This window comes from Monodelphis domestica, chromosome 7 (genome assembly GCF_027887165.1).
Source record: "Monodelphis domestica isolate mMonDom1 chromosome 7, mMonDom1.pri, whole genome shotgun sequence".
Classification (NCBI taxonomy): Eukaryota; Metazoa; Chordata; class Mammalia; order Didelphimorphia; family Didelphidae; genus Monodelphis; species Monodelphis domestica.
Genome location: NC_077233.1, coordinates 27465133 through 27474867, shown reverse-complemented (window position 1 = coordinate 27474867; position 9735 = coordinate 27465133). Strand labels below are relative to the sequence as shown.

Genomic DNA, 9735 nt, shown 5'->3' with positions numbered 1-9735 from the left:
CAAGTCCCAGCTTGAGTGCCACCTCCTATCCAAAGCTCTTCCTGCCCACCCCTAATTGTCAGTGTTTCCCTAACCCTGAAATTATTTGGAATTTATTTGAGTCAACATGTTAGTTCTCCTTCTATAAAGACTCTGTAGGATTTAAATTAATGTAATACTGTATTATATTTTATAAAGTTTATTAATCACTTGAAGTAAAGAAATAAAAAAGAAATAAAAGTATAAAAACATAATTTTAATTAAGTTAATTTAATAATAACCAAAATAAAACCATGCGAATAGTTTTCTTGCTTCTCCCCAAAATCCCTCTTCAGCCAGCTGCCGATCACAGGAAGAAAGAATGAGAGGCGGGGCTACACAAAATTTATATCCTGCCTATGTCAGCACATAATGTGAGAAAGGAGAGTGGGGTTCTGGGAATTGTAGTCCGGGGGTTCAAGTTCCAATTATACAACCCAAATGAAATAAATGTTTTTTGTATTTGTCTTTTTTTTACTCATGTGCCTGACATATAGTATACGCTTAAGAAAGAATTGTTCAACTGAACGAGATGGATGGAATTACCTAGTTTCACTTGTTTCATTTTTTTCACCTGTAAAATGGGAATTAGAGGCAATATGGCAAAAGTGGGGAAAGCTAGCCTTGGAGACAGAAAGGCAAGATCCCACCTTGGACACACAGTGACTGGGTGTCCCTAGACAAGGAGTTACTTAACCTTTCGAGGTTAAGAGAAAATGATGGTAGAAGGAGTAAATCAAGTCGATGATGCATAATTGAAGATTATGTTGTATTAATATGGGGACTATGTGTAATTCGTGTTACAACTAAGTATAAGAGCCTGAAATTGCCAAGGAGGTACTGATCTTCATGGTTAGAAAGAATTTCCTCACTGAGAATTCCCTATACCAAATAAACTCACAGTTTTGTTTTGTTTCTTAAAATAAGTTCAAGAGGGAAATACGGTGACTCAGTGGATAGAGAGTCAAGCCTAGAGATGGGAAGTCCTGGGTTCAAATTTTGTTTCGGACACTTCTTAGTAGTTTGACCCTGAGCAAGTCACAACACACCAGTGGTCTAACCTTTACCACTTTCCTGCTTGGAACTGATATTTAGTTACAATTCTAAGGCAGAAGAGATGGATTTTTAAAAAATGAGTTTTAAAAAATTACAGGTTAGGAAAAGTAGGGGATTATCTTTGCTTTTGGGTTATGGTAAAAATAAAAAAGGAAACATGTACATGAAAATATTTTTAAAAGTCTATGATGCTGTGAAAAGGTAAGGGGTTGCTTTCAGGATAATTCATCAATGAAAAATTAAGGCACTCCCTTTGATCCTTGGCTATGTTATATTTGCCCCCTCCTCTTTTTCTCCCTCTCCCTGTCATAGTGGAAGAGCACGGCATCTGATCTCTGCTTATTTCCCTCCAGCATATTACCTCCATAAAATATATACCATTGGCTTCTCTCTAGGAAGAGACATGAGTTGACCATCCCCCAATAGTGAAGTCATGTTTCTTCCCCGGTCCTCAGCAAGAAAGACCCATGTTTGAGAAGACACACTTTACATTCCTGAGGGAAATAAGGGCCAGCTTTACTTTTCTCTGAATATAAGCAGTTTGGGCCATGTGAATAACCATGCCACATTTTCCCCCTGGCAGTTTCTGAAGGCTGTGATGGGGAAATAACAAGAGGCAGTCCAGAGGTGGAGGGAGGAGTGGGGCTTGGCCAAAGCAGAGGGGCAGCTCAGAGTCTGAAATCTTAGCTCCACTAAATTCTTTCTTTTCTTTTATTACTTGATCATAGGTCAAGGTGGAGAATGGAGGGACAATGATGAAGCCTCCAATACAGAAATTTTATCATCAAAATAGTTTTCTCTGATTCACAGCAGAATTAGAATTGTGGAATCAACTTTTGAACACTCCACTGGATCCTGAGATGGGAGGAAGTGTCTTAGAGAGGGGGATTAGTGGTGCTGATCTTCAAGAGGCCCATGATCTCCTTCATGGGGTTGACCAAAAGATATAGACCTCACTATCTTGTAGAACATAGGATCAGGCTTTCCAATAGATTGATCTATCTGCTTTCATAGAATTATATTATGGAAATATACACACACATGACATTGTCCAGTTTTATTGTCTGTGTTTGGGGATGTGAGAAGGAAGTTTACTCTTCCCTCCCATTGTCTGGGGATTGACAGGTGATGTCTACTCCTGTTGACTACCTTCAGCAAGCTTGAACTTGATTTTGTGAAGGAAATCATTGGGTGAATTGAGTCATAAGGACAGAATAGCACCTGGAAAAAGGCAGCAATAGAGAAGAGAGATCACAAGATAGGGGGCTGGGTGAAGTCCCCTACCCCCTGTGAGGACCAGACAAAATAGAAAACCATCATTGGCTCCTAAAATGTGAGGTGTGAGAGTTAGTGGGTGGAGAAAAGATTTGATAAACTGAGGCAAGAACAGATTTCATTTTCTTCTTTTCCCTGTTTGTTGCTGACTGGACTTCCATGTGAGTGTGGCTAGGTGGCCTGAATGGTGGCCACAAAATAGCAATCTAACTGGAACAATAAAGGAAATAAACTATATAACTTTTATTTTTCCACCTTTTCCCCCTACTACCTTTTGAATTAATAAAATTATTACTTTATGGCCAGTCTCATAATTTTCACTCTTATAGGGAAGAGGAGATATTTAGTACAATCCATTTGTAAAGGATCAAGGATTCAGAACTGGAAGGAATTGTAGAACCATCAAGTTCAAGACCTTCATTTTGCAGATGAGTAAACTGACACTGAGAAAGCTTCAGGTGATGTACCATGAAATGTCTGAGACAGTAGTAAATGTCTGAGACAGGATTTGAACTCAGGTTTTCCTGACTCTAAGCCCATGTTTCATCCATCGGTATCTCCAAAAAGTCCAAAGAATAGGAACCAACAATGTTACAGAATTATGCATAATGGTGTTCCATTTGTGGAATGCTCGCCATATATCTCAAGCGCATTAGAACAGTAATCATAAGAGCTAATATTCTAAGTCTTTCCATCATCATCTTCACAGGTCTGAGAGAGGACACTTCTTTAGATTTTGTTTCCCTGGGCTTTGTATCAGTTTCTTGCATAATACACTGGGAAAGCAATGGGTCTGGAGTCAGAGGACCCAGATTCAAATTCCATCTCTTATGCTTACACATGTGACCTTGGGTAACTTACTTCCCTTCTTTGAAGCTCAGTTTCCTCATCTGCAAAATGAAAGTGTTGGACTTAAATGGCCTCTGAGGTCCCTCCCAGCCAGACTTATGATCTCTGATGCTAAAATGGAAGACTCGCTAAATATGGTTTGCCCTTATCCTCCCATGACTGAAGCCTGGCTGCTTTTGAACATGGGACATTTAAGTCCAAGCCTGGAACATCAGAGATAATTTAATAGAGATGACAACAATGTGGTGTCACATGTGTATTTGCTTCATTGGTTGTTGGGTTGATACCCCTTGGAACACTCAAGAGAGGATGTCAACGAGGTCAAATAGGATGGTGGCATGGATAAACATAGATAGATTGTAGGTCTACAGCATTAATTTCAGCATGCATTTTTTAAAATTTGAAATTCCATAAAAATATTAAGAATTTTTTTCTCCTTACTCCCTTCTCCCCATTGAAAAGAATAACAAAACCATAAACGTGACAAATATGCACAGTCAAGCAAGACAAATTCCCATACTGGTTGTGCCCCCAAATGTGTGTTTCTCATTTTGCACTGAGTCTATCACAGCTCTCAGGAGGAGAGTAGGATTGTTCATCCCTGCTCCTCCGGAATCATAATTGATCTTGGCATTGATCAGAGTTTATAAATCTCTGACGATATTGATAACCATTTAGTAAGCAGCTACTATGTGCCAGCCAGTCACCATCCCAGCTGCTAGAAATACAAAGACAGAACGATCGATCTCAGGACTTGAAATAAGGAGAGGATGGGGTGTGGTGGAGATTTGTACACAGATAAGTTATAAAATATTTAGACAATGATTTTTTTTCTCATGGAGAGGGGAAACCCACATAGATGAAACGACATCTCTGGTGGAGTTAATTATTCTTTTAAAAATCTCTATTCTGGGGAGGAGGGGGTTTTTATGGGGGTGGGATGTGGGGGAGACTATTTCTTTTTCTTTCTACAAATCGTATGAAAGAAATGACAAAACAGAGGTACCAAAAACATCAGAGACCCAGCTACTGGCAAGAGGCAAAGTGGGCTGAGTGACCTTGATGTGCTTGCCAGAGTTGTTATGGCAACAGGAAAATGAAATTGTGGTTGCTAAGGCACACAGAGCTAGAGCAATCTCCATCCCTTTGCTGGTCACCGTACTCCCCAAGTGCAGAAAATCCAGTGAAAGTGACAATGAGTCAGCGAAATGGATTGGCAAGAATGAGGCAAAATAGAGCTAGTTGTATTGCATTGCATTTGCTCTTGAAGAAAATGTGAGGACTTTGCAATGGGTAGAATAGCCTGGTCTTATTTAGGCATCTTAAGTAGGATTAACTGTTCACAAATGAAAATGGAATGGCCCCAATCCCCTTCGACTTCATCAGCTGTTTCTGTTGCAAACAGATGATTTTTAAACAGGTCATGTATTCACACTGTAAATCTTTGCCTACTAAAAGGTCAACATAATTAGTGAAGCATCATCTTGGTCTATTCCTGGAAGTGACAAATGGCTCATTAAACTGAGTGATGCCCTGTGCTCACCTTAGGAGAATAGCCAGGGACACAGATAGCCATTTCTTCCAACGATGACGGCACTCTGTCTCTCTTTCCTTCCTTCCATCAGAACCTGGGCCATTCCAGTGATCCTGGGCAGAAAGAATCAGTGTGCCAGCAAAGATCCTTGACATACTGATATTCTCTGTAATTAATCCTCCTCTCCATTTCAGCACTCATCGCTGAAGGGAGAGAGAGAGAGAGACTTACTGTTCTTCAAATTTCACTTTATTAATAATAGAAAATGGAGTACATTGGTACTCTGCTACAAATAGAGTTTAAATGTAATGGTTGACTGTCTCTTGCAACTAGCTTGCGTAAGGAATGATCTATGACTGTAAGATCATAGATTTTGAGCTGGAAGAGACCGTAGCCATCATTTCAAGATCCATATTTTACATTTGAGGAAACTGAGACTAAGAGATAGTACTAATGGGAAACATAGTTAATAAGTCTAAAGGCAGGATTTGAACTCAGACCTTTGTGGCTCTAAACTTAATAATCCATCCATTATGCCATACCTAGCTGTCTTCATCTCTATGGGGTGGAGGTGGGGTGCCAGAATGGATCTCTGAGCTTGTACGGTGTAGAACTTCTACTGTCAAATACCATTCATATATGGGCATTTTCCTCTACTGTGATATTTGATTTTGCCCATTTGGTCCTCAGAGTTCTTTTTGGAATGCTTATACATAATATGCTTATGAACGAGCCCAGCTGATCACATATTTGGGAGAAATTGGGTGACAGAGTCAAATAAACATGTGTTGCATCAAGAAAATAATTCATGTGTTCGTATGCTCATCATTATTTAAAGGGGCTTGAGAGAAGGCTGCAAATGCACCTGGAGTGACCAGTATAGTGTTAAAGACACAGAAGTTTTGTCATACATAGCTGTGAATTATTAACAAAGAAAAATGACCTCAGTGGTAATCCCAGAAAAGAAAATTGTGTGAAGAGGTGTCTGCTGGGTTGGATCACTTACCAGCCATGAGCAAAACCCAAATTCTCCTGGTCAAATTCACTGACCACTAGAAAATAATTGCTAATCTTTTCACCTTTCTTATTGAATGATGGGACATAAGTGAATTCACAACTTGTAGTTTTGCTGTGTGCAACATACTGAATAAAAATAAAAATAAGAATAAACCAGGTCCATCACTGTGAAGGAACCTTAGAAAGGTAACAAAAGAACAACAACAACAACAACAAAAACCCTCAGAAATGAATATTATCTAGTTGAGAAAAATGAGAACAAAAATGATAATGAGACTTGGTTTCAACTCTTGCTTCTGATACACAGTGGCTGTGTGACCCTGGGCAAGTCATTTAACCTTTTGGGATGTTAGAATTCTCTAAGACATAAAATGGCAGAAAAAGTGTGAATTTGCCATGGGGAAAAAATATATATATATGTATAATATTATTGTTCAGTTGTTTTTCAGTGGGGGCTGATTCTTCCTGACCCCATTTGGAATTCTCTTGGCAAAAATACTGGAATGGCTTGCCATTTCTTTTTCCAACTCATTTTATAGATGAGGAAAACAAGGCAGACTGGGTTAAGTGACTTGTCCAGGGTCATGAAATTAATAAGTGTCTGAGACCAGATTTGAACTCAGGGAGACTCAGTTTCCTGACTCCAGTATACATATTGTATACGACATATACGGTTAATCCTTAGTATGTGGTGATTCTGTATTTGCAAATTTGCCTGCTCACTCTAGGTCATTTGTACACCCAAAGTCAATACTCATGGAGCTTTAGCACTCACTTGAAGACATGCACAGAGCAGCAAAATAGTTGAGTCACTCAAGGAGCACATTCCCAGCAGAGGTCAAAGAAGGCAATGGTCTGCCTTCTTGTTTCAGCTCTCATCCTGTAAACAAGTGACGTTGTTCGTGGTCTCGTTATACTCCCTTTAAAAAATGTTTTTCTTTCTATCTGTGCTTTTTGTTGGCGATTTCTCTGTCCAAAATGGCCCCCAAGCATAGTGCCAAAGTCTGTCTAGTGGTCCTAACCACAAGAAGGCTGTGATGTGCCTCACAGAGAAAATACGAGTATTGGACAGGCTTCATTCAAGCATGAGTTATGGAGCTGTTGGCCATGAGTTCAATGTTAATATGGCCCATCCTGCAAAAGTACCTGAGTACATGAGACTGCTCCAGAAAGGGCTCAAGTAAACGTTGTGACCAGAGGCTCAGAGGAAATGAACTCGGGATTTCCCCTAGAAGCCAGGGTTCCGTATTCTCTAATTTATCGCTCATGGCAACATTATAGAACATAATTACTGGAATCAACTGGGTATGTAAATACATACAGTAGGGCCCCATATCCATGGAAGATACTCCTACTGGGGATGGCTGAAACCATGATTTAAGCAAATACCGATCTGATCTCATATATATGTGCTCTTTCCACTCTTTCCCCTCTGCTCAAAGCTCCACAGCCTCTCTCTCCTCCAACCCTAAAAACTAGTGAAAGTGAAAGTCGAAGGGTGGGGTAAGGTGAGGCAGGCTATTGCCCCAGGCAAAGTTTGGAGCTGCACAGTTGACCCAGAATAACTGAAACTTTGGAAAGTGAAATGTGGATAAAGGAGCCCTACTGTATATGAAAGAGAGAGAGAGACAGAGAGAGAGACAGAGACAGAGAGAGACAGAGAGAGACAGAGAGAGACAGAGAGAGAGAGAGAGACAGAGAGAGCGAGACAGAGAGAGAGAGAGACAGAGACAGAGACAGAGAGAGAGAGAGAGACAGAGACAGAGACAGAGACAGAGAGAGACAGAGAGAGAGAGAGAGACAGAGACAGAGACAGAGACAGAGAGAGACAGAGAGAGACAGAGAGAGAGACAGAGAGAGACAGAGAAAAAAATTAGGTCTGGGCAAGAATCTCCCAGTTAGCATTTCTCCTGTCACCCTCAAGCCAAATTACTTTATATTTACTTTGTATGTATTTCTATACCTTCTATAAATGATACATAAATATATATCTTTTTTCAAAGTTAGTTTTTGCATATATTGTTTCCCCCAGGAGAAGGTAAGCTCTTTGAGGGTAAGGACAGTTACCATAGTTGTTTTATAGCCCCATTGCCAAGGCCAGTGTGAACTTCATAAATAGGAATTGGATTAAATTGAATTGAAGGAAGGAAAAGAACAGTTTCCTTTTAGGACTTGATTAAATGGACAATCGAATTCTCTGTTTCTGTCAGGGAGGTGGTTTCTGATATATGCTTTCTCCCCACCCCATCAGACTCAAAATCTCATTTGCAAAAATGAATTAGCTAGCAAAAGAAAGAAATTTTTCATTCATCTGATTAAGTGGGCCAGCATAATCAGGCAGGAAAGATGGGAGGTTGCTTCCATGCATATTAAATGCAATCTGGGAAGGGGAGGTAGCAGGAACTCTGAACCAGCTATGGAGGTAGCAGTTCAGTTGGTGAAACTGTAGTTATCAGCTGATTCAAAGAGAGGACTTGTATAGAATATGAGATGAGGTACTCTTACCCCTGTGGGTGGACAACCAGGGAAGCAGAAGGTGCTGGAGGTGACTGCCAGGTGTCAATTTCCAGATGTGGCATGGCGAATGGAAGAGTCATGAAGAGCAGTGGAAATTGCTAGTGCCAAGGATAAAAAGCAACAAACAGGGTATAGGGGAAAATATGGGCCAAGAGGATAAGTCAGGGTCAAAGGGATTGACGAGTCTAGTTACTCCTCCTATTGACTTTGACTAGAGACAAATGCAAAAGCAAAAATCTGGATAGAGGAAGGGCAGGCAGAAGATAACCTCCTATGTATGACTTCCTACACATCTCCAAGAGCTGAAATGTGGAGTCCCAGGGCATGATTCAGTGAAGCTTAACAAATTGTGACTTAATAGCAAGGTCTCCAGAGGGGGTTGGGAAATCAAAGATCTCACAGAATCAGGTCATACATAATGGGGCATTCTCTCAGCATTAGATCATTAAAACTTAATTAGAACATACTTAGCAGAGTAGAGTTGTGCTACAGACCCAAACACACCACTAAATTGCCTCTTCTTATTGACAGACATGAAGGACAGTCTGATTAAGTGGCTTCCTGCCATGAAATTATCATCCTTTTCTGAGCATCCCCACTGATGGAGACTGTTGATTCCAGGAGGAGATGGCCTGGGGATATTTTATCTCTCACTGACATTTGAAGATATTGAGAAGCCAAGAGTGGCTGGGAGTTGGGCTCCATTTCCTTACAGTGGAAGCATAATGAGATGGAGAGTTAGAAGTGCTATGGAAGGAGATTGGGTCCTGAGATCTGCCTCCTCCAAGTAAACAATGAAGATGAGGCCGAAGTCATTGATTGATATCCAGTATTACCCAACTAGTGTTCCACTGAGGTGCTACTTTCATTTCTTTTCATTCTAGCTTTTATTCATTGTCATCAGAATGAAAAGACCCACAGATGAGCTAAGAGTAAAGATTCAATGTTATGTGACTGTTTCTTGGGGATAAACATATTGTATTTTAGGCAAAAGCTTGATCAGGGGTCATGAAGAGTTGCTCAGAGACACGAGGAATCACTAAGTGGTAGATAGAAGACTCATCTTGGAGATTTATCTTGGAGATAGTCCAGTCTCTGATATATCTTGGCTATGTGATTATGAGCAAACCACTTACTCTCATAATGCTCTTGGTAGATCACTAAAACTATGTCACAATCAATTGGCTCCTCTGCATTGATGGAGGGAAGTTTCATACTGGAAGGACCTCATCCAGATGAACTCATGTGTGAACAAAGACACTTAGATATGCAAAGAACCTTTTGCTTTCAATTACTTTGGTTCCCTTTATATAAAATTGACCTGATCTTTTCTACCAAGGGAGGACTAGCTTCTTGGAAACGGTTGAAATGTATGAAATATGTGACAATAATATAATCTAATATAATGACAATAACATAAATGATTAACTGAAATAACCTCTATTTAGGTAGCGTCTGCTATACTTTCC

General features: G+C 40.1%; 1 long non-coding RNA gene across 2 annotated transcripts; it reads right to left on the bottom strand.

The window, feature by feature from the left end:
- Nucleotides 1-2129: 2129 nt before the first annotated feature.
- LOC130455409 (uncharacterized) lies at nucleotides 2130-9327 on the bottom strand. 2 transcript variants are annotated; one of them, XR_008913362.1, is made up of 5 exons: nucleotides 8734-9327; nucleotides 8255-8364; nucleotides 6525-6883; nucleotides 4742-4935; nucleotides 2130-2295 (listed from the first exon to the last, which is right to left on the bottom strand). It is a non-coding gene; the product is annotated as an uncharacterized LOC130455409 (long non-coding RNA). The 2 variants fall into 2 exon arrangements; XR_008913361.1 differs by having other exon boundaries at nucleotides 8255-9327.
- Between the last annotated feature and the right edge of the window lie 408 nt (nucleotides 9328-9735).